Genomic DNA, 25,053 nt, shown 5'->3' with positions numbered 1-25,053 from the left:
TCTCCCTATGGGTGGCAAAAGAAATGCTGCAGCCCATAGGGATCTCCTACTACACCAATACCCTGGGTACCTCAGTACCATATACTAGGGAATTATATGGGTGTCCCAGTATGCCAATGTGAATTGGTGAAATTGGTCACTAGCCTGTTAGTGACAATTGGAAAGCAGAGAGAGCATAACCACTGAGGTTCTGGTTAGCAGAGCCTCAGTGAGACAGTTAGGCATCATACAGGGAACACATACATATAGGCCACAAACTTATGAGCACTGGGGTCCTGGCTAGCAGGGTCCCAGTGACACATAACAAACATACTGACAACATAGGGTTTTCACTATGAGCACTGGGCCCTGGCTAGCAGGATCCCAGTGAGACAGTGAAAACACCCTGACATGTACTCACAAACAGGCCAAATGTGGGGGTAACAATGCTAGAAAGAGGCTACTTTCTCACACACACACACACACCCAAATGAAGGACAATAAGGCTAACCTTGGCCAGTTGAGTCTTTATTGTCTAAGTGGTGATAAGTGGAGAGTAGCTCTGCAATAGACTGGTTACTCCCTTTATCATCCACTATATGGTTACCTCCCTGTGGGGATGTAAACCACCCTGTTTGAAGTTTTTTAGCTAACCAACAATGTGAAGATATATTTTCAGAGTTCCTATCAGTAAGTTTTAGTTTAGAGCAGTGGGAATTGTCCACTGGACCTATTTCTAGTGATGAGAATGCCAGACAGGGATGCTGTCTCAGTAAAGCCATAGCTGGGCAAAAACATTGTCCATATGTCTGTAAGAGAGAACAGGGATGCTGTTTCTCTTTGGTTGGAGCAGGGCAGGGATGCTGTCCTATGAGCTCCACACTAGGGCAGGGCTGCTGTCCTAAGTGTTGTGAGGCAGTGCAGGGTTTCTGCACTAACGTTTCTCTGGGAGGGTTGGAGGGATGCTCCATGATAACTACAATGGTGGACTTTTTCTCACCAATATTAGTTATCCCACAGAGAGGTACTTCCCCCTCAGGGAGTACAGTAATGCCAGCTGATGATTCCCTTGGTACAGGTGCCACCCCAGGAGAGGTTTCTCCCACTACAGGATGGTATCCTGAATGGCAGGGAGGGTAGGGGATACTGTGATACCCTTTTTACCTGTTGTTGGAGAAGGATCCTGAGTTTTCAGGCCTTTTTCTCTCCTTTGCTTTTTCATTTCAGTAGAAATGAGAGGGAACAATTCCTCAGGGATACCCAGCATGGCTGCATGGGTATAAAACTCTACCTCAGCCCAACCTGAGGTCTCTAGGTCATTACCTAAGAGACAGTCTACAGGTAAGCTAGGTGACACTACCACCTGCTCAGGGCCAGTAACTCCACCCCAACTAAGCTGAACTATAGCTAAGGGAAGAAACTTAGTGGAGTTATGGACAGCAATAATCTTGTACTGTTGTCCAATGATATGTTGTTCAGGAGCCACTAGGTTTTCAGTCACCAAAGTGATACTGGCACCTGTGTCCCTGTAGGCCTGGGCCTCAACACCATTTATTGAAACTGTCTGCCTGTACTTATCCATTGTAAGAGGACAAGCAGCCAGTGTGGCAAGGCCAATGCCACTAGGTGTGACAGAAACTGTCTTGGGACTGACTACCCCAGTTTCTATGATGGACCCATTAGTGACCCCAACTACACCCTTAGTTTGACTGTTGCCAGCAGTCCCACCACTATTACCACTACTGCTAGGGGCACTAGAGTTTGATGTATTAGTGGTGGTAGGCTCAGGGGGTTTACCTGGACAGGACTTATCCCCTGGCCTATGGCCTTTATTTTTACACACAAAGCACCAAGGCTTTTTAATGTGTGTATGTTGTGAAGAAGAGGAAGAATTTGATTTATCCCCACCCCCTGAAGAGTGTTTAGGATTTGAAGAAGGATCTTTGGTTTTACCCTTATCCCCATGCTTATCCTGAGATTTCTCACCATCTTTCTTCTTGCCATCCTTGTCACCCCCTGTATGAACTTTTCTGTTCACTCTTGTTCTGACCCATTTGTCTGCCTTCTTTCCCAATTCTTGGGGAGAGGTCAGATCTGAGTCCACTAGATATTGGTGTAACAAGTCAGACACACAGTTATTCAGAATATGCTCTCTCAGAATAAGATTATACAGGCTTTCATAGTCAGAAACTTTACTGCCATGTAACCAGCCCTCCAAGGCCTTCACTGAAGAGTCAACAAAGTCTATCCAGTCTTGTGAGGACTCTTTTCTGGTGTCTCTGAACTTAATCCTGTATTGTTCAGTGGTTAAGCCAAATCCATCCAAGAGTGCATCTTTCAAAACTGCAAAATTATTGGCATCACTTTCTCTAACAGTAAGGAGCCTATCCCTACCCTTTACATTGAAAGATAGCCATAGGATAGCAGCCCACTGCCTTTGAGGGACCGGACCCCCTGTACCATACAGGCCCTCTCAAGTGCAGCAAACCACTTGTTAATGTCATCCCCCTCCTTGTAAGGGGGAACTATCTTGTGCAGATTCCTGGAATCATGCTCTCTCACAGGATTACTATCAGGAATACTGCTGCTGCCACCATGGGGTCCTAACCCCAACCTCTGTCTATCCTTCTCCAGGTCTAGGGATTCCCTGTCTAGAGCCAGCTGTTGCTGTTTAAGCTTCAGTCTGGTCTCTTCCACTCTCACCTTTTTGAGTTCCCTTTCTAACATGTTGTCTTCAGGGTGGGTGGTTTGGGAATGCTTGGACAAAGAAGATATATTGGAATTAACTGAGGGAGACCTGTCCCTAACAGCTTGCACTCTAACAACCTGGCCTTCAGGAACAAAAACATCCCTACTATGATGGGAGCTTCTATTACTACCAGCATTGCTATGTGGTCTGCTAAGGGGCAGATTTGGAAGAGAACCCTGTACACCTCCCTCAAGGGGTTCCCCTGAGTCAGAGTGTGAGCTATCTACTAAGTTCTCAGATGAAGTGCCTGCTAGGGATTTATCATTCTCAATGAGCAGGTTAAATAGAAATTCTCTTGAAGGGTTCTTTCCTATCACTAAACCTCTATCAATGCAGAGACTCCTTAGGCTCTTGAAGTTTAAATTGTCATAAGTTGTATTGACCATTTTAAGAGCCGTTCCTACATCAGACATGATAGAAGAAAGTTTAGAGACAGTGAGAACAGAGAAAAAGTTTCAGGACTTTTTAAAGAACAGAAAAAAAACTTTTTGAAACTTTTTGAAACTTTTAGAAAGTTTAGGAGTACTTTTCAGCACTTAGCAGAAAGTGTAAGAGAAGAAAAGAAAAACTTTTTGGTTAGGTGTACATACACTGAACTTGTTTTGTAAATTTTTCTATTATGAAAAGTACAAAATGACAAAGTGGTAAGTAGTTACAAGTACTTATCCCACCGCTGCACAACCAATGTAGGAGGCTGGCCTGGCTTGTAGTGGGTACCAGAGGTACTTACACCTTGTGTCAGGTCCAGTTATCCCTTATTAGTGTAGAAGAGGTGTTTCTAGCAGCTTAGGCTGATAGAAGGTAGCTACAGCAGGGCAGCTTAGGCTGAACTTGGAGACATGCAAAGCTCCTACTATACCACTGGTGTCATATGCACAATATCATAAGAAAACACAATACACAGATATACTAAAAATAGAGGTACTTTATTTTTATGACAATATGCCAAAAGTATCTCAGTGAGTACCCTCAGTATGAGGATGACAAATATACACAAGATATATGTACACAATACCAAAAATATGCAGTAATAGCAAAAGGAAGTAATACAAGCAGTGTAAAGTTACAATAGATTGCAATAGGAGCACATAGGTATAGGGGCAACACAAACCATATACTCCAAAAGTAGAATGCGAACCACGAATGGACCCCAAACCTATGTGAGCTTGTAGAGGGTTGCTGGGACTGTAAGAAAACAGTGAGGGTTATTAAAATAGCCCACCCCAAGACCCTGTAAGGTAGGTGTAAAGTGCACCTACAACCCCCAGAGAGCACAGAAGTCGTGATAGGGGGATTCTGCAAGGAAAACCAACACCAGCAATGCAACAACAGTGGATTTCCGGGCCTGAGTACTTGTAAGACAAGGGGACCAAGTCCAAGAGTCGCGACAGTGTCGAGAGTGGGCAGGAGCCCAGGAAATGCCAGCTGAGGGTGCAAGGAAGCTGCCACCGGATGGAAGAAGCTTGGTGTTTTGCAAGAACTAAAAGGACTAGGAACTTCCTCTTTGGAGGATGGATGTCGCACGTCGTGAAAAAGCTTGCAGAGGTGTTCCCACGCAGAAAGACCACAAACAAGCCTTGCTAGCTGCAAGGGTTGCGGTTAGGGTTTTTGGATGCTGCTGTGGCCCAGGAGGGACCAGGATGTCGCCACTTGGATGAGGAGACAGAGGGGGGCACCCAGCAAGTCAGGGAGCCCTCACAGAAGCAGGCAGCACCCGCAGAAGTACCGGAACAGGCACCTAGAAGAGGAGTGAACTGGAGTCCACGCAAAGTCACAAAAGGGAGTCCCACGATGCCGAAGGACAACTCAGAAGGTTGTGCACTGCAGGTTAGAGTGTCGGGGACCCAGGCTTGGCTGTACATTAAGGAAATCCTGGAAGAGTGCACAGGAGCCGGAGCAGCTCCAAATCACGCGGTACCCAGCAATGCAGTCTAGCGTGGGGAGGCAAGGACTTACCTCCACCAAACGTTGACGGAAGAGTCACTGGACTGTGGGAGTCACTTGGACAGGGTTGCTGAGTTCCAGGGACCACGCTCGTCGTGCTGAGAGGGGACCCAGAGGACCGGTGACGCAGTCTTTTGTTGCCTGCGGTTGCAGGGGGAAGATTCCGTCGACCCACGGGAGATTTCTTCAGAGCTCCTGGTGCAAGAAGGAGGCAGGCTACCCCCAGAGCATGCACCACGAGGAAACAGGAGAGAAAGCCGGCAGGATGAAGCGATACAAGGTTGCAGTAGTCGTCTTTTCTACTTTGTTGCGGTTTTGCTGGCGTCCTGAGCAGTCAGCGATCGATCCTTTGGCAGAAGGTGAAGAGGGAGATGCAGAGAAACTCTGGTGAGCTCTTGCATTCGGTATCTGAAGAATTCTCCAAAGCAGAGACCCTGAATAGCCAGAAAAGGAGGTTTGGCTACCTAGGAAGGAGGATTGGACACTAAGAGAGGTAAGAGCCTATCAGAAGGAGTCTCTGACGTCACCTGCTGGCACTGGCCACTCAGAGCAGTCCAGTGTGCCAGCAACACCTCTGAATCCAAGATGGCAGAGGTCTGCAGCACACTGGAGGAGCTCTGGGCACCTCCCCTGGGAGGTGCAGGTCAAGGGATTGGTCACTCCCCTTTCCTTTGTCCAGTTACGCGCCAGAGCAGGGCTGGGGGATCCCTGAACAGGTGTAGACTGGCTTATGCAGAGATGGGCAGCATCTGTGCCCATCAAAGCATTTCCAGAGGCTGGGGGAGGCTACTCCTTCCCAGCCATCACACCTATTTCCAAAGGGAGAGGGTGTCACACCCTCTCTCAGAGGAAATCCTTTGTTCTGACTTCCTGGGTCAGGGCTGCCTGGACCCCAGGGGGGCAGAAACCTGTCTGAGGGGTTGGCAGCAGTAGCAGCTGCAGTGCAAACCCTGAAAAGGCAGTTTGGCAGTACCCGGGTTCTGTGCTAGAGACCTGGGGGATCATGGAATTGTCTCCCCAATGCCAGAATGGCATTGGGGTGACAATTCCATGATCTTAGATATGTTACGTGGCCATGTTCGAAGTTACCATTGTGACGGTGTACATAGGTAGTGACCTATGTATAGTACACGCGTGTAATGGTGTCCCCGCATTCACAAAGTCCGGGGAAGTTTGCCCTGAACAATGTGGGGGCACCTTGGCTAGTGCCAGGGTCACACTAAGTAACTTTGCACCCAACCTTACCAGGTGAAGGTTAGACTTATAGGTGACTTATAAGTTACTTAAGTGCAGTGGTAAATGGCTGTGAAATAACGTGGACGTTATTTCACTCAGGCTGCACTGGCAGGCCTGTGTAAGAATTGTCAGATCTCCCTATGGGTGGCAAAAGAAATGCTGCAGCCCATAGGGATCTCCTGGAACCCCAATACCCTGGGTACCTCAGTACCATATACTAGGTAATTATATGGGTGTCCCAGTATGCCAATGTGAATTGGTCACTAGCCTGTTAGTGACAATTTGGAAAGCAGAGAGAGCATAACCACTGAGGTTCTGGTTAGCAGAGCCTCAGTGAGACAGTTAGGCATCACACAGGGAACACATACATATAGGCCACACACTTATGAGCACTGGGGTCTTGGCTAGCAGGGTCCCAGTGACACATAACAAACATACTGACAACATAGGGTTTTCACTATGAGCACTGGGCCCTGGCTAGCAGGATCCCAGTGAGACAGTGAAAACACCCTGACATATACTCACAAACAGGCCAAAAGTGGGGGTAACAAGGCTAGAAAGAGGCTACTTTCTCACAGGGCCCACACAGGGACCCTATGCGCCCTCTTAAGGGTGAAGAAGTGCGAGAGGCCCTCTGGAGCAACACTTTCCTAGATCCAACGCTCCAAGTATTCAGGTGACAATGTTGTCAGGAACAGGAGCTATGTTCTTTGGGGTGAAGTGAACCCTAAGGATTATGAAATCACCCACGTCTATTCAGCTCTCTCTGGCTTTAGATCACCACCCTCTTTATAAAGTAACTTAGCCACGATTGGCAGGATGGTTGCTGCATACTACCATAACATTGAGTTTCTTAAATTCACCTACAATATCGACTTTGGAAGATCGATTGATATTACTGCCTCAAGGTAAGTGTATGACTGTAAGTAGAGATTAGCAATTCTTAGCTGTTCATCTACATGCCTTGCAGATGTTTACATCTTTAAGGTATGTATAGATGAAGTAAAGAATTGTATATCTTTACTTACTAATAAATATGTCCATTGATGAATAGTGGTAGTTAATATTCGACAGTCAATATTTTTGTAGTTCAGTAGCTGAAGTTTTTGACACACTCATGGGTACAGACCAAAAGAGGCAAGGAGACAGAATGATGTTTTCGTTAATTATTTGTAAATGTAATAATCTCTGTAAACAGTTCTACACTTCGAAACTGATCTCTTCCGTTCTGGCCTTCCCATTACGTAAAAGGGCTCCATATGCCGACTCCGGCACTTGAAGTATATCTGGCATTGCCCCCTCACATGCCCACTCTGACACTTAAAAAGTACCTGCATTGCTGCTCCACAAGCCTACCCCGGCACTTGACATACAGCTGGAATCGCCCCTTCATATGTTAACCCTGGCATTGGGAATATAAATGCCTCCTCCCCCATATAAACACCCTGGCACTTGAACTATAACTGGCAGTGCCCTTCTGGCATTGCCTCTCCAAATGCCCACCCTGCTGTTTGAAATGTAGCTGGCATTGCCTCTCCAAATGCCCACCCTGCTGCTTGAAATTCAGCTGGCATTGGGCCTGTGATAGCATTACCCCTCCAGATGCCGAACCGGACACTTAAAATACAGCTGGCATTGCCCCTCAATATGCCCACTCTGACAACTGAAACTCAGCTGCCCTCCATATCCTTATACTAGGGATCGATATCGATACCAGCACTAAATACAGCTGGCAGTGCCCCTTCACATCCCCTTACCAGCACTTAAATAAATACAACTGGCATTGCCCCTCCGTATCCCGATACCAGCACTTAAATACAGCTGGCAGTGCCCCTTCACATCCCCTTACCAGCACTTGGAATACAACTGGCATTGCCCCTCCATATCCCGATACCAGCACTGAAATACAGCTGGCGTTGCATCTTCATATCCCGATACCAGCGCTTAAATAAATACAGCTGGCATTGCCCCTCTGTAACCCGATGCCAGCACTTAAATACAGTTGGCATTGCCCCCTTCGTATCATAATATATTAAATACAAATGATATTGCCCCTCCATATCCCGATACCAGCACTTAAATACAGCTGGCATTGCCCCTCTGTATCCCGATGCCGGCACTTAATTACAGTTGGCGTTGCCCCTTCGTATCCCAATACATGAAATACAAATGTTATTGACCATCCATATCCCTTTGCCTGCACTTAAAATGAAAAACAACTGGCATTGCCCCTCCGTGTCCCGATAGTACCACTTGAAATACAGCTGTCGTTACCCCTCCATATCCCGATACCTAACTGGTATTGCCCCACCATATCCCGATACCAGCACTTGAAACCTAACTGGTATTGCCCCACCATATCCCGATACCAGCACTTGAAACACAGATGGCATTACCCCTCCGTTCCCGATACCATCACTTGAAATACAACTGACCTTGCCCCTCCGTATCCCGATAGTACCACTTGAAATACAGCTGTCGTTACCCCTCCATATCCCGATACCAGCACTTGAAACCTAACTGGTATTGCCCCACCATATCCCGATACCAGCACTTGAAACCTAACTGGCATTACCCCTCCGTATCCCGATACCAGCACTTGAAACCTAACTGGTATTGCCCCACCATATCCCGATACCAGCACTTAAAACACAGCTGCCATTACCCCTCCGTATCCCGATACCATCACTTGAAATACAACTGACCTTGCCCCTCCGTATACCTATTGAAAGGCAGCTGGCAGTGCCCCTCCATATGCCCTGGCCATCACTTGAAACGCAGCTGGCATCGCCCCTCTACTGCCTGCAGTCATTATATCCGGCTAGACACGGGTCGGTAATTCTGCGATCTGTTGTGACAGACTATTACTGTCTCGAGACTCCAGCGCTAACCTCTTGTCAAGAGTTGGCCAACCTCCGTCTCTCGTCCATCCCCCTCGTTTGCATCGCGGCTGACAGCTCCCCAGCCCCCGCGCGCCCCGAGGGAAGCGCCGAGCCCTGCATGGGTCTGTGAGACGTGCAGGATAGACTCTGGGATGCTCTTCACCAACCAATCCCCAGCCAGCGAACGGCGCATCTTGTTCTAATCAAAAGCCTGGGGTATTTAAAATTCTTCCTGTCCTCAGAAACGCCCCGCGCCCATCAGCTCGACACATCCCTGTTTCAACTGCAGAGTGTGTGTGTCAGGAACCAGCCCTAATTCTCCTTCCAATGGAGCCCGCGAGCTCCTTCCTTAAAAGTAATGACGCGCCGTCCTTCGCCAGAGATGTCAGCGTCAGGTTGATTCCCTGAAACATGCCTCGTTTTTTTCAGGTTACCGGTTTGTGTTCTGGAGTAAATTGAATGTAAAATCTCATTATTTCTACAACTCAAAAGCGGTGGTTGCGTTTGCATCACCGCATCTGGAGTCAGAGGGTGAGGCGGCGGCGTCCGGGATTTCCTCATCAGGTGTTTCATCTGGTCTGACATTGAAATCGTGGGATATCTTCCTTGATGTCACAGATTACCCTCTTGGCTGTCAAATCTTGTAAAGAATGAACAGAACAGCAGGGGAACCTCAACAAAGCACGTGGGTGCAGCTAATGAGATCAGCACACAGAGCTTGCATCAAATGTTTAGGGTTTTGTGCTTTAAGTGGTGACACTTGGGTTTCCTTGTAACCGGCACCATCACAATCTATACATTCCATCACCCAAATCAGTCTCCTCTAAAGCTGTGGGAAGCTTCAAACTCTTGGTTGGAGACATTTCTTCAAATTGTTTCCAAATGTTGTCACATTCCAAAACTTCTCTCTAGAGCACATATCTGAGCAGGGTGAGCCTGGGAGATTTGTTTTGAACATAGGCTTGCTGCCTTCCCAGAGAAAAACTACCAGCCATCTTTTCATGTGTTAACTGTTGGAAAGTGGACTATTGGTAAGGGCATTTAAGTACCTACACTTAGCAATTGGCCACAAACCCCCACGAGGTCCAGTCAAGGTTTCAATAAATTAATTCTGGTTCAACTCTTGGTAGCTTGGTTACAAGCAATTAGGCTTTATTTAGGAGACAAGTGTGTAAAACATTTAATATCAACAAAACAGTACATAGGTAAAACACAAAACACAATACAAATCCAACACTAATTTATAAAACTAGATTATATTTTTATCTTAAAAATAACACTAAAACGACAAAATTCCAATAAAGGGAATAAGAGATATGCATTTTTAAAGATTAAGGCCCTCATTACGACCCTGGCGGTCACAATAATGTTGTGGTAGTACCGCCAACAGGCTGGCGGTACTAACCGCACCACTCCTACCGACACAGCGTTAACAGCTGTCGGGCTGGAGACATACATCTCCAGCCCGGCAGCCGCCATTGTACCGCCGGCGGTATTATGATCCCGCCTACTGCCATGGTTTTTGTGTTTTTTTTACCGCTACGAAAACCATGGCGTTAAGCACTATCAGTGACAGGGAACTCCTTCCCTGTCACTGATAGGGGTCTCCTCCCCTTCACTGCTCCCCTCCCCCCACCCCCCACTACCTCACCAAAGCGCCCTCACCCCGACATTTACTCACCTCCTTCACACACACATACACGCATCCATCCCCACATGCATCCCCGCATGCATACATCCATTCACACACACATCTGCACACACTGTCATACATACATGCAAACACGCATTCACAATACACAACATACATGCACTCAAACCTCCATACATGCACACATGCAACACACACACATGCACACACAAACATACACACACACACACACCCACACACACACACTACACCCCCTACCCTTTTGGAGCACCCACTTACCTGTGTCCAGGGGGTACTCCGGCAGGAAAAAGGGCGCTGCTGCCACCAGCAGCGACCGCCAGCAGAACACCGCCAGGCCGTATCATTTGTCATAATACGGCTGGCGGCGGTCTACTGGCGTGTCGGTGTTGGTGGCAGCAACGCCACCTTGCCGCCATCTGCCAGCATGAGCACAGATGGATTTCCGCCATCCTCCAGGCGGATATCCGTCTGTGGTCATAATACTGCCGTCGGCTGGTAGCCGCGGTGGCGGTCTTTTGGCGGCCAACGCAGCAGCGGTAGGTGGTCATTACCGCCAATGTCATGATGAGGGCCTAAATGTTTTCTAGCACCTAGAAATCAAAAGCGACAATCTAGACATCTGGTCTCACTCGGCCGGAGCAAAGTCAAAAGATGAGGCCGGCGTGATGGAGCCTGCTCGGCTACACTGAGTGGGAGGCCTCAGTTAAAGTTTTACTTTCACACTTGGGCGTAGAGCCATTCCAACGCCACATTAGTGTAATTGTTTTTACACTAATGTGGCATTGGAAGGCCAAAAACACTGCACCATATTTACAAAGTGGTACAATGCTTGCATTGCGTCACTTTGTAACCCCTTGCGCCACATTATGCCTGCGCCAGGCATAATGTATGCAAGAGGGGGCGTTCCAGTGCTGGGGGGGGTGAACAAATGGCACCAAGAAATCTCAGAGATTTCTTTGCGTTATTTTTATTGGCATTTTTAATGCCTGCTAACAGCAGGTGTTAAAGGGAGGATCCCATTGTTTTCAATATGCCCTGGGTGCTTTGCACGATTAGCAGGATTAGCAGGGCAGTCCTTCTTTTTACTGTCCTTTTCCAGTAGGATCTGAAGTGTGGGGCAGCTCTGCCATATTAATTCTTGCTCCTCAGGAGGCAAGCAGGGGGGTGCTCCTGTCCAATCACATGCTGGCCACCACCCTCTTGAGTGACCACTTCCTGGGAAGTGTGGCAAAAATCAATCTCAGGGAGCAACATTCCTCCCAAATCCAAGATGGTAAAAATTCTATCCTAGAGTTTGGATCTGGCTGAGTCCACCCACTGGTGTGGCTAAGTTTCCCTTAACACACCCCTTTCCAGCCCTCTTTTAATCTAATCAGGGGGCACCTTCCTGTCTGGGGCTGCAGGAAATAGGAGAGGTCCAGATGCTGTCCCAAATGTCATTCCCTCCTTTGAGATCCAGCTTGGCTGCCCTCCCCCATCCCGTTCTACCATCTGCTGAGACAGATCTCCTCCCACCAGATCCTCCCTTTGTTTCAGCCCAGGCCACTTCACACCACATCAAGGCAGCCTGGCTCAGGCTGCCAGAGACTGATCAATAAGGGAAGGGTACCACAGGGTGGAAGTTGGTAACTTTTAGCAAGAGTTCTAAAACTCTACCTGTTCAAGTTATATTAAATTTAACAGTGGCAAGTTGCTGGATTTATTACAACCTTTAAGTTGATACTAAACTTGCTATATTTAGCTCCTTCCTGTGGAAAAATAAGGCTGTATTATTTTAAAATAAAATCTCTCTATGTTAACCTATGGGGCCCATTCACTACAAAGGGGAAAACAAATTTGGCTATTTCTCCCTCACCAGGGCTTATAAAACATATTTTATAAAGTCTACATACCCTACCATATATTGGGGACTTATCAGCAGGTATAATTAGCCTAATTTGCATTTTCCATTTTACACAGAGCACTCGCCCTGGGACTGGTTATCAGTGCCGAGGGCACAGTGAGAGTCAGTAACCACCAGTATCAGTCAAAAGGTTTGGGGAGTGACCAGGGTAAAAAGGAGGACTTTCGTAAATTAACATTCTGAAAAGGACTGGACATGATACATAAGTAGAACTTTATATAAAATTGTCTGTATTCATTTTTAGGACTCACCTGAGACAACACATGCGCTTTTGCTTGCCACACATTTTGTTAACTAAAAAGAAGTTTGGACCCCACATGTTGCTTACCATTTGTTGGCTTCATTGTCACTCTTATTTTCTGGCTCCTGGATAGTCATTGTGTGCCGGTTTCATGTTCTCCTGTTCGTTTCTCCCTTTTGTAAAGCATGGATCAAGTTCTGATTGTTTTTTTTCGATTAGTGTTCTTCCACTGCTCGTGCTTTGATTGATGTACTTTTTTTCTTTCTTCTTCCCCTTTGTCCTGGTTGTTTCTTTTTACCCATTCACCCACCTATGCCATTAAGTGTACCACCATCTTACCACCACCAATCAGCCACCACCCTATCACCACCTACCAGCAACTCCCTACCGCTATCACCATACCATCACAACCATCCTAACACTGCCACACCACCTTGCCACTGTCACTGTATCATCACCATCACCAAACCACCATCCCACCACTCCCTACCACCACCACCCTACCATCATCATGCTAACAATACACAACCCTATCACTATCACACCACCCTACCACCACCATCCACAACCACCACCCTTCCACCCCCACCACCACCCTAATACCACCTTACCACCATCCTACCACCAACCTACATCATCCCACCACCCAATCACCCTACCACTACCACTCTGCTACCACCCTAACCCTATCACTCCACCCTAACCACCCAACCCTACCCTAAACATTACCCCCACTTTACTAACTAACACTGTACCCTAACCACCACCATCATAACCATTATCCCACCATAACCATCACTACCCTAACCACCAGTATCACCCTAACCACCAGCATCCTACCCTAACTACCTCCATTCTAATCACCACCCTAACCACCACGACAACCACCACTACCTTCCTCACCACCCTGCCATCACCCTAACAACCACCCTAACCATTGCAAGCACCATAACCATCACCACCGCCATAACCACCATCACCCTAAGTACCACCACCCTACCTACCACCACCCTAACCACCACCACCCTAATCAGTCTCCTACCACCACCTTACCACCTCCCTACCCATACCACCATCACCCTGCTACCACCATTATTCTACTACTACCCAATCCACCACTAGCTAAGCACCACCAACACCCTACGTAACTACCACCACCACCATCCTCCCCTATTCGACATCCTACCCTAACCATTGCCAGCACCCTAACCAGCTTCACCCTAACCACCACCACCACCCTCACCACCATCACCAACATGGCCACCAACAGCACCACCACCCTGACCACTAGTACCCTCACCACAACCACCCTCACCATCCTCAACACCACCCTGCCCTAACCACTACTTCCACCCTACTAATCACCACCCTTTCCTAACCTCTACCACCCTAACCACCACCACCACCACCACCTAACCACTACCACCACCAGCACCACCACGCTCACCCTAGCCAACACCAGCCTAAGCACAAAAACCCCACCCTAACCAACACCATTGTCACTACCACCACCATCAAAACCACCACCCTAACCCCCACCCTCATTACCACCACCCTAATAACCACTATCACCATCACTACATGATCACCAGGACTGTGCACATCTCTACAGACCAATCACTTTCAGTCATCATCCAGCCCACAACATCAGTGGCAATACCATTTACAAGACACCTCAAATTCTTAAGAAAAGGTGTCACATGTCACAGAACAAGACAGCAGGTGCTGCAAATGTGTTCCCTTTAGCACAATATAAATCAAATATTTGCACAATTTATGTGATGCCTCGAGCACAATGGGTATAAATAATTTAACTATGGCTGGGCGATATTTAAATTATGCTGGAACAATCATGTAATTTTCAGAATTTTGCATTATACTTGTTACGCACAATTCCCAAAATTATGTCATTGCGCCACTTTGGGTAATTACCTATGACTCGCTCTAAAAGTTTACCGTGACTGGAGCCATTCAGGGTAAAAATTTACAATAAACACATGGGAACAACAGACGTAAGTAGCTGTTCTTCACAGTTCCTTGTTTAAAAACATTGAAACGAGGACACATTTTGCACCATAATATAGCTCAAAATGGCAGTTTTGTATTTTCTCTGAACTATGCATAATTTCACATAATTTTGCCAAAATTTCATATAATTCTACAAGCAAATTACACGAATCTCACACACCCCTAAAATGAACTTATATAACAGGTTGTGTATCCTAATGCATTTAATTAGTTATTTACTTTAAGAGTATCCATTTTCTACTTTTCCCAGATGATCTAGGATATCAAATTAACTTTTTTCATTAAAAAATGAACCTGCACTGGTAAACTCATTTAATCTCTTCTAATAGGTGTTGAGCAGACATTCTACTGTGGCTTTACACTGGAACGTTTTTGTACACCCACAAACATCTGTGCAATCCATCCCATCCTCAAAATGCATGCAGTCATAATCATGTTAAGAACATTATTAAATACGTGTCCAGAAAGGAAATAAAAATGGTAGAGGATGTAACAAAATACATTTCTCAGTGGTGGAAACATATTGTCCAGATGTATCAAAAAAGTAGTTTGCGATTTCTCAATAGCGAGTCTTTGCGGTTTGCTATTAGAAAATCGCAAACTGGGATGTACAACTGTGCTTAACACTGTTTGCGATTCCCAAATGGGTTGCAATAGACATGCCTCATTAATATTAATGAGACAGGTCGCAGTTTGCGACCCATTTGGGAATGGTCACCATCACAGGGATGGTGGCCTGCTGGGGACAGCAGACTACCATGTCTGTGATTGCTTTTAAATAAAGCATTCTTTTTTTTTTTAAATGCAGCCCGTTTCCTTAAAGGAAAACAGAATGCATTTAAAAAAGAAAAATGTTTTTTTTTCTTTTCATTTTCTTTAAGATTAGGCAGTGGTTCGTGGGACCACTGCCTGCTTTTAAAAAACGTTTTCGCTACCATTCACAATGGAACCCCTTCCCGTTTGCAAATGGGTTACCACCAACTTGAAGTAGGTTGTAACAGAGAATGTTTTGCGACTGTATTTATGGTCGCAAAACATTCCTACATGCCAGTGCGATTCAGTATTAGGAAGGGACGCTCTAAACACGGGCATTCCTTATACCGAATCGCAAAAGCAAAATGCGATTTGGTAAACAAGTTACTGAATCGCATTTTGCTTTGGAACATTGTGAAAAGCATATTTCCGGTCGCGACTGGAAAAATGCTTTGTGCATCTTTCCCACTGTCCCTGTAGAGGCAAAAACCTGAAATTCAACTAAAACAAAACACTTTTTCCCACTTACTGTTGTAGACTGCGTACAATTATATAGGTTGAAATGTAGAAAAGGTTTCCTGCTGTATTGTTAGATATCTTAGTGCGCCCCAGAAATATGCAAATCTTCAGTCAACACAGGTTTTACCTTACAGTACATTTCTGAAATTTTGAGTATTGAGCCCTCTCTGATTGGTGGAAAGTCCATAAAACATTGTGTGCCATGTTATTATAAAATGAAGCGAATTGCAGTACTACCTATGTTGGGAAGAGGCCAAGGGTGAAATAGGACCAGAAAGTACCAGCCCACCCTCCCGAAAAAAGTGAAACCATTCCTACCCAAATCCACCTTCTGATCATGAGTGCAACAACTGGTCCTCTGCATCCTGGATAAAAGCAGAGCTCTGCTCAAGGGCCCCCCCGACTCCATGCAGGAATGTCTGAAAGGAACCCCACCTACTGGGGACCTGATCAAATTCAAGCACCTCCCCACAATACTGATGAACTTCACTGGTTCCCCTTCCACGCCTGCATTATTTCCTAAGACTTCACCTTTCTGACGAATAAGGGGGTATGAAACTCATGTGCCAAGGTCCACCAGCACTCTCTGCGCTTGGGCATTCACTCTACCACAGCACCTACTGTAAGGACTTGGGGTGACTGGGGCAGGCCTGTTATCCATTTTCCCTAGAACGCTGAATCCTTTCCAAGAGCGGTGTGTGATCTACAAGTCCAGCAGAAACTGAACCCCTAGTGTACCTAGCAGAGAAGCTGGCCATCTTGAGGGACAATGCACTAAGGACGGAGGAATTGACAAAAGTAAAATAAAGGAATGCAGGAAAAAGAGACCAGAAAAAAATAGAAGGCAAGCCTTCTGTATCTACTCACCCATGTGGAACAGAGTACCTATTGGGACCATAACCACTTGTCTATGCTCAGAACCTCCATTAGTTACTCCCCATTGCAATTCAGGAAGAAAGTGAAGACTGACCTCTTCAGAGGACACTATCTCCTCACTCTAAGTTCACTACTTTATCTCTGCCTCTCTTTAAATCTTTTTAACAATGTAGCTTTTATGTTGCCCTTCTAGTCAGCGCTCCATTGTTTACCAGCTGTTCGAACTGTGCAAATACCTGCCCATACATACAATGTTATAACAGGCAATCATTTCAAACAGCCAATCATTTCAAACAGGCAATCATTTCAAAGAGACAAGTGAATGGGCATGAAGATTAGAAATTCCATCAGCCAGTCAGCTAGTGGAAGGGTTTCTTTAATAAGAGGCCAGTGATTGATGGGGCACTGACATAAATCTTTCCTGTAACTCAAAATTTGATTTTGACAGCAAGGAGACTAAGAATTAAGTGGACCTTACCCTGTATCCAGATATCTGTCCATACTTTTTCTGTCAGTTCATTCCCTTTAAACTCTTTGAATGCCTACTGGTGTACTGACTGACTTCATCTATGCTGTGTAGGACAGTGTACATGTGCTTGAATGTTTGTTGGCTGCACTCTAGCTTCAGTTTGTTGGTTAATGGATATGAGTGCTTGATTGGTCTTGAAATCTTTATAGCAGTCTACCATTCCTATAAATCTGTTGGGCCCTGATATACACCTCTCTTTCTCCCTCCATCCTCATCCTGAAGCCTGCTTTCTTTTCCTGTACCTTTCCTCTTGAAGAAACATACACATAGGGGGTGATTCTAAGTCTGGCGGGCGGCGGAGGCCGCCCGCCAGACTTCTCCCTCCAAAATACCGCTCCGCGGTCGAAAGACCGCTGAGGGTATTTTGGGTTTTGCACTGGGCTGGCGGGCGACCGCCAAAAGGCCGCCCGCCAGCCCAGTGCAAAACACCCTTCCCACGAGGACGCCGTGCGACGGGTGCAGTGGCACCCGTCGCGTATTTCAGTGTCTGCAAAGCAGACACTGAAATACAAAGTGGGGCCCCCAGAGGCCCCACGACACCCCATACCGCCATCCTGTTCCTGGCGGCAGAGCCGCCAGGAACAGGATGGCGTTATGGGGTGTCAGAATCCCCATGGCGGCGCAGCTGCGCCGCCATGGAGGATTCTTTAGGGCAGCGGAAAACCGGCGGGAGACCGCCGGTTTTCCACTTCTGACCGCGGCAAAACCGCTGCGGTCAGAATGCCCTGCGGGGCACCGCCAGCTTGTTGGCGGTGCTCCCGCCAACCCTGGCCCCGGCGGTCCATGACCGCCGGGGTCAGAATGACCCCCATAATGTTGTTTATTAACTACTGCTTGCTTCCATATCAGGCCATTCATTTGACTCCCTCCTCCCTTCCTCACTCCTATTCTTTACACTCTCCTGTCACATTTATCACTTGTAAATGACCTCCCACAGCATTAAGTGCTATTCAAGCAATCAACACAACACATCATGTGATCCGTGTGTATGGGTGATTGCTCACTAGGTGTTTTATGTGTATGGGTGCCCATAGGTCTGTATGCATGGGTGGACTTTTATCTGCTGATGTATGTGCATGGATCCATTTAACCGTCGAACATTCCGGATGGCTACAAGATCACCCGCAGGGATCGCACCAATGGAGTCGGAGGCGGAATCGCCATCGTCCACAAGAACACCATCAGGATCACGACCTGCACTGACGACACCCTCATCACCGCCAAACACCCGCACTTCCAGATCCACACCAACCCCAACACCACCCTCAGAGGAACTCTCATCTACAGACCCCCCGGACCACGGCCTCAGTTCTGCGACTCCATCGCCGATCTCGTCAGCAGGCCTGCACTAGCCTCCGTGGACTACATCCTCCTTGGAGACCTGAACTTTCACCTTGAGAACAATGACACCAACTCCACCACCTCATCGACAACCTCGCCACCCTCGGACTCAGACAGCTCTTCACAACACCAACCCACTCTGCTGGCCACATGCTGGACCCTTTCTTCTCCGCAAGCCCCCACGTCACCTTCAGCCACACCACCGAACTCCCCTGAACCGACCACCACTACATCCACTTCACCTTCCGGAAACCCACCAGGCACCACCGCACCCAACAGATCCCCCGCTGCAACTGAAGCAAAGTCAGCGGAGACCAGCTGAACACCAACCTCGCCCGAAAACCGCCCACCGAACCCACCAACTCACAGCCTACAAACTCTGGTGCTGGATCGACGACTGCGCTAACACTCTCACTCCACTTAAGAAACCCTCCAACAGAGGTGCCGGCAAGAAAGCCAGCTGGTTCACCTCGGACCTCAAAGTCTCCAAGCAAACCTGCCGGAAACTGGAGAAGAAATGGCTCCGCGAACAGACACCAGACAGCCATGCAGCCTTGAAGAACGCCATCCACAAACACCATCACCTTATCAGATGCCCGCACCACATTTTCAACAAAGCCAGCGCCACCATAGCACTCCACCTCCGCAAGTCATCAACATCTCCTTCGAGATCGCAGCCTTTCCAGAGAGCTGGAAGCATGCTGAAATCAACAAAACCCAAGGAGGACCTGAAAGAACTCAAGATTTTCCATCCCATCTCCCTGCTCCCATTCCTGGCCAAGGTTATCGAGAAGATCGTCAACAGACAACTGACCCACTATGTCGGAGAGCACAACATCCTGGACCCATCTCAGTCAGGGTTCCGCAGCAACCACAGCACCGAAACTGCCCTCATTGCCGCAACAGATGACATCAGGGTCCCGCTTGACAACGGAAAAGCCGCAACCCTCATCCTCCTGGACCTCTTCGCCGCCTGTCTGTCTGCCACCACACCCTACGTACAGGCCTCCACAATGCAGGGATCCAGGACAAAGCTTTGGAGTGGACCACCTCCTTCCTCTCTGGCAGAACCCAGAGCGTCCGCCTCCACCCATTCTGATCCGAAGCCTCCACGATCATCTGCGGCATACCCCATGGATCGTCCCTCAGCCCAACACTATTCAACGTCTACATGGCCCCACTCGCTCACGTTGCCCGGCTACACGACCTCAACATCATCTCCTACGCCGACGACACCAAACTGATCCTCTCCCTCACCAAGGACCCCTTCACCTCCAAATCCAACCTCCAAGAAGGAATGAAGGCCGTTGCCGAATGGATGAACAGCAGACTGAAGCTGAACTCAGATAAGACGGAGATCCTCATCGTCGGTGCCAACCCCTCAGCCTGGGACGACTCCTGGTGGCCTACTGCACTGGGAGCAGCCCCGAAACCCACCGACCACGCATGCAACCTGGGTGTCATCCTCAACTCAACACTCTCATGACCAAGCAAGTCAACGCCGTCTCCTCATCCTGCTTCAACACCCTTCGCATGCTTGCAAGATCTACAGATGGATCCCCACAGGAACAAGAAGAACAGTCACCCAGGACCTTGTCAGCAGCAAACTTAACTACGGAAATGCCCTCTAAGCAGGAGCCCCAGCCAAACTCCTCAAACGACTGCAACGCAAACAAAACGCTTCTGCACGCCTGATCTTCGACGCACCCTGCCACAGCCACATCACCACCTACCTGAGAGACATAGCCTGACTCCCCATCAACAAAAGGATAACCTTCAAGCTCCTCACCCACGCACACAAGGCACTCCACAACACCGTTCCAGCCTACCTCAACAGATGACTCACCTTCTACACCCCGACCCGCCAGCTCCGCTCAGCCAACCTCGCCCTCGCCACCGTCCCTCGAATCTGAAGAGCGACCACCGGAGGCAGATCCTTCTCCCACCTTGCCGCCAAGACCTGGAACACCCTCCCATTGCTCCTACGACAGACCAAAGACCTGCTGACATTCAGGAGGCTCCTCAAGACCTGGCTGTTCGAGCAGTAGCAGCACCCCCGTCCCCTCAGCGCCTTGAGACCCTCACAGGTGTATAGCACGCTCTACAAATGTACTGATTGATTGATTGATTGTATAACTGTATATTTGCATGCATGTGTTGTCTATTTCAGTGAATGTGTGCATGCACACCATAAAAGTCAAACACAATGGCTTTGTGATTGTGCTGCTGCCAATAGTGCAGTTTCAATTTCAAAATGCTTTAACTATCTAATGTTACTATTGCCCAGTTTAATGATACTCAAATTATTATTCCCAGAAGGATGAATGGCTGAATTTTCCCTGTGAGGGACTCAAGAGAGAGGAAAATTCAGTAATGAGACAGGATGCATTAGGTGGTTGTCTGCTGAAATATACTACAAATGATTAAAATATCCTGGTATACAGTGCTTCCCATTACATAGGTTCTTAGTGATGCATCTGAATTATTGCACCCTCAACACGGCCCCTCCCAATTGCTAAAGTGAAATGAGGGTAAAACACATTCCTTCCTTCATCACTGAATACTGTGAGTTATGACACCCATTAATTTTCGATCCAGCTCCAGCACCACATGCTCACATCACTGCTTCTGTGACTGAGTCTCTCTATGTGGCTCACAATCTACAAGAAAAACACTTCTAAGGGCAAGCAGTTCATCCTGTGCTTAAAGCCTTGCCATAATAAACAGAAAATAGTGACCAGATCATGGGCCAAGCCATAGTAACAGAGCATAATCAGGACAAACACATACAGATCAACAGATAGATCTAGAAACCGATTAAGAGAATCCTCCTAGGTAATATTAGACATCACAAACAAGCTGCTGAATACTTAGCAGTGCATGAAAACATAAGGAAGGCTAAAGTCCAGGAATCTGTAATGAGGCTTGGCATTGCCCAGACAGCAAAGCTTTTGCAGGCAAGAATTTAGGGCAAGAGGTTAGTGCTGTCTTATATTCCTCAATGTTTCTTCAGTATTGTATAAATGATTACTTTTTCCTCATTGACCCCAGGTCATCCCACTGCGCGGGTATCCTTTGGTTAAGGGTTTTGTGAGGTAAAGGACATCCCTTGTGGTGGCTCTCCTGTCTAGGCTTGTTAGGGCCAAGAACATTATTTAGCCAGGACCCCTGATTCTCCATTCATAAGCTACACCTCACCCTGAAAGGAACCTAAGAGCCACCACTTTAAAGCCTACAGGAACTAACCCACATCTGCTCCTTAAAATGAGTTAACATCACACAACAGCCTTTAACAATATTCAGCTATATGTTTTTTTCTGTCTTCTTCCATGTTATTTCTCTTTTTATTTGTTTATTTATTTTTTCATCCCTTTTCCTTCCTTTTCTTTTGCTTCACTTTCTTTCTTCCTCTCCCCATTTCCTCCCTTTCCAGCTCACATCAAGCTCCTTTTGCCTTGTGTTCTCCCTCTCTTAGTCACTCCCATGCTCCTTTCTTTTCCTGTCTTGAAGTACAACTCCTTCCTTTAGTGTTGTCTTGAACTTCCCCTCTCTCTCTCTCTCTTCTGGCCTCACCCCTTCTGCCCTTTGACTCCCTCCATCTACTTGGTTATCTTTCATGGAGGCGTCTAACCTGGAGATGGAAGGCTGGGTCCGCCTCCCTGCGGTGTCTTCCATGGTTCTATATGTTGGGACCAGGTCGAACTGCAGCAATAGCACCAGTCTCCTCCTCTCTTCTCTCCTTCTCTGAGCTACTTTCCCATTAATCCCCTGAGAACACCATATATAATTGCTTGGATGGTTTAACAGTGCTTTCAATGTACTGCTCCTATGTCACACATAGGAATATTCCATATAGGCCCTCATTATGAACATGGAGGTTCAGATCGCCATGCCGGTGGTGGCAGAAATTACTGCCACAAGCATGGCGGTCTGGACCAACATATTATGAACAAAGGAGGACCGCCACAAGCGGCCCCCCGCCACCGCCAACAAGCAGCCTGACTATGGCGGATTTCTTTATCCAACAGGGCAGTGCTGCATGCAGCGCTGCCCTCTGGATAAAGAACCCTTGTTCCTCCAGCCTTTCCCTGGCGGGGAAACGGGGCCCCCCTGGCATTGGCCTGGGCAGTGCAGGGGCCTCTGTGCAGGGCCCCGTCATGCAGGTCACAGCCCGATTTACTTGCAGTGATCTGCGCGACGGGTGCTGCTGCACCCGCCGCACAGCGGAATTGACGACGGCTCCATGTGGAGCCGTCGGCAATGTCCCGGACCAGCATTCCGCTGGGCCGACGGGCGAAAAACAGTGTTTCCGCCCAGCGGAATGTATATTATTCGGCAGGTGGGGTCTCAACGGGGCTGGCAGTCTGTGATAAGACCGCCAGCATGAACACGGCAGGGATTCCCGCCTTGTTCATTATGACCCCCACAATAATCTATGGAGGTTTTGTTTCCGCAGAAAACTACTGGAGGGTTAAAAGCTGCTTCGAGTGGGTTGTTTTTCTGTTGCTTCGCTGGTGCTCCTGAGTCAATATAGAATTCCTTGGTGGACTACATGCACCTCCAATGAGTTGTCCCCTTGTTGCTCTTGTGTAGACCCCATAAAAAGCCCCTGATGATTTAACAGTGTCTCCAACAGTTTGACTTCTATTAAGCTGTCGGGTAGGCTTCTGCATGTAATACTCCTTGATGTTTAAAGAGCACCTACAGCTGGTTGCTTCTCTAGCACTCCTGGGTGGTCTCCATGAAATCTCCTGGGTGGTGTAACACTGTCTCAAACGGTTTGACTCTTCTGATGCTATGGAGTGAACTCAATATACCAACCCCCACTGATGCACATATCTACAGCACCCATGCTAATGCACAGCAACACTCAGTGCAGTGTCCACACACCCATCCACCACATCATCAAACCTCACACACCTCATCAACATGTCCCCTATACATCACACACCACAAACACCCCATTCAACGATTCACTCTAAAGGGCGACCAGGAGCTTGATGCAGATCAGAGCGCTTGATGAAGCTCTATAATTATAGTAAAGTAGACTGTGTGCGAAAGCGCCTTTCGCTTCTTTAGGGGTAAGAGCTATAGGAATAACAAAAACAATCCCTCGGTTTTAAAGAAATTTCACAAAGAATTGCCCTTGGGCATTTCTGTACATCATACATTTATGATATTCAAAATAATATTTTATGGTCATCTTACAAATAGCATTAATGTAATGGTAGAAGGAGTCAGGAACAGAGCTAAACATATGCAAGACTGCAAATTAATAGGGACACCTTAGCCCGAGCTAAACAAAAGGTCTGTCTTTTCCTTATTTCCCTAAGTGCTTAAGCATTAGGTGAGTCATCAAAATACTTGGGGACATATTTATGGGTATTTGGACAGGACAGTGCAGAAAGTCCCCTTGTTGTGCTGCTCCGCATCAAAGTGAAAGGGCAGGAATGTGGTGTATCTATGGCATATAGCGTATCCCTGTCCTTTCCCCCTGCGCTGGCACCATTTCTGCAGCCTAGCACCAACGCAGGCAACCTTGCACCATGATGTAATGCTGAATGCATTGCTTGCAGAATTGTTTTTGTGTAGGAAGGGCCACCTTCCTGCCAAAAACAATCCTGGGAGGATTTTTCTTTTTTCTATGTGTGCTGCAGGGGAGAAAAAAAATGAAGAGAAATACTGATATTTTTTCTCGTTGCACCTCCCCTGGGAAGGCGTAAGGTTTTTGTGCAGCCCCAAGTTTACATAATCTTGTAAATCTGGGGATGCGTCAAAATCCATGGGTTTTGCGTGGGAACACCCACTGCAACACCCATGGAATGCCTCCCTAGAGCAGATCACTCCACATCTATCAGGCCATTTAAAGCCATACAAAGTGGCTTTGCATGGCCTCATAAATATGATTTGGTGGTTTGCACTACCATTGCATCACAAAACTTGATGCAACAGTGGTGCAAGGGGCTCGTAAATATGCCCCTTGGTATGTAAATTACACAACAAATGTGTAAAAATATGATGAAGGCTTAAAACTTCCAAAAAAGTATGTTTCTTTAACATTTCCAAGGATTTTAATTCAGCAACAAGATAACATCACTGCATTAAGTGACATTTATTAAAAGTTAAAGTTTCTAAATATGAGCTGCAAACATTCATGAAACCCTTCCTCTACCCAACATCCCTCACCACTGTATGATGATACCATGAGTAAGCTAAGAGACAAATTACTTACTATGTGCTCTCATATGTGTGGTTTATATTGTTATTATAGATTGGCAACACTGCAGTGATTAAACCACGCAAGAGAATTCTCTATGTCACATCCCAAATGGAATTATTCTCCCAAACATGACGATCAAGGAAAATGAGAAACAGCGAAGTACAGTGATTATCTTAAGATC

The sequence above is a fragment of the Pleurodeles waltl genome, chromosome 11 (assembly GCF_031143425.1).
Source record: "Pleurodeles waltl isolate 20211129_DDA chromosome 11, aPleWal1.hap1.20221129, whole genome shotgun sequence".
NCBI lineage: Eukaryota > Metazoa > Chordata > Amphibia > Caudata > Salamandridae > Pleurodeles > Pleurodeles waltl.
Note: the sequence above shows the minus strand (reverse complement) of the source record.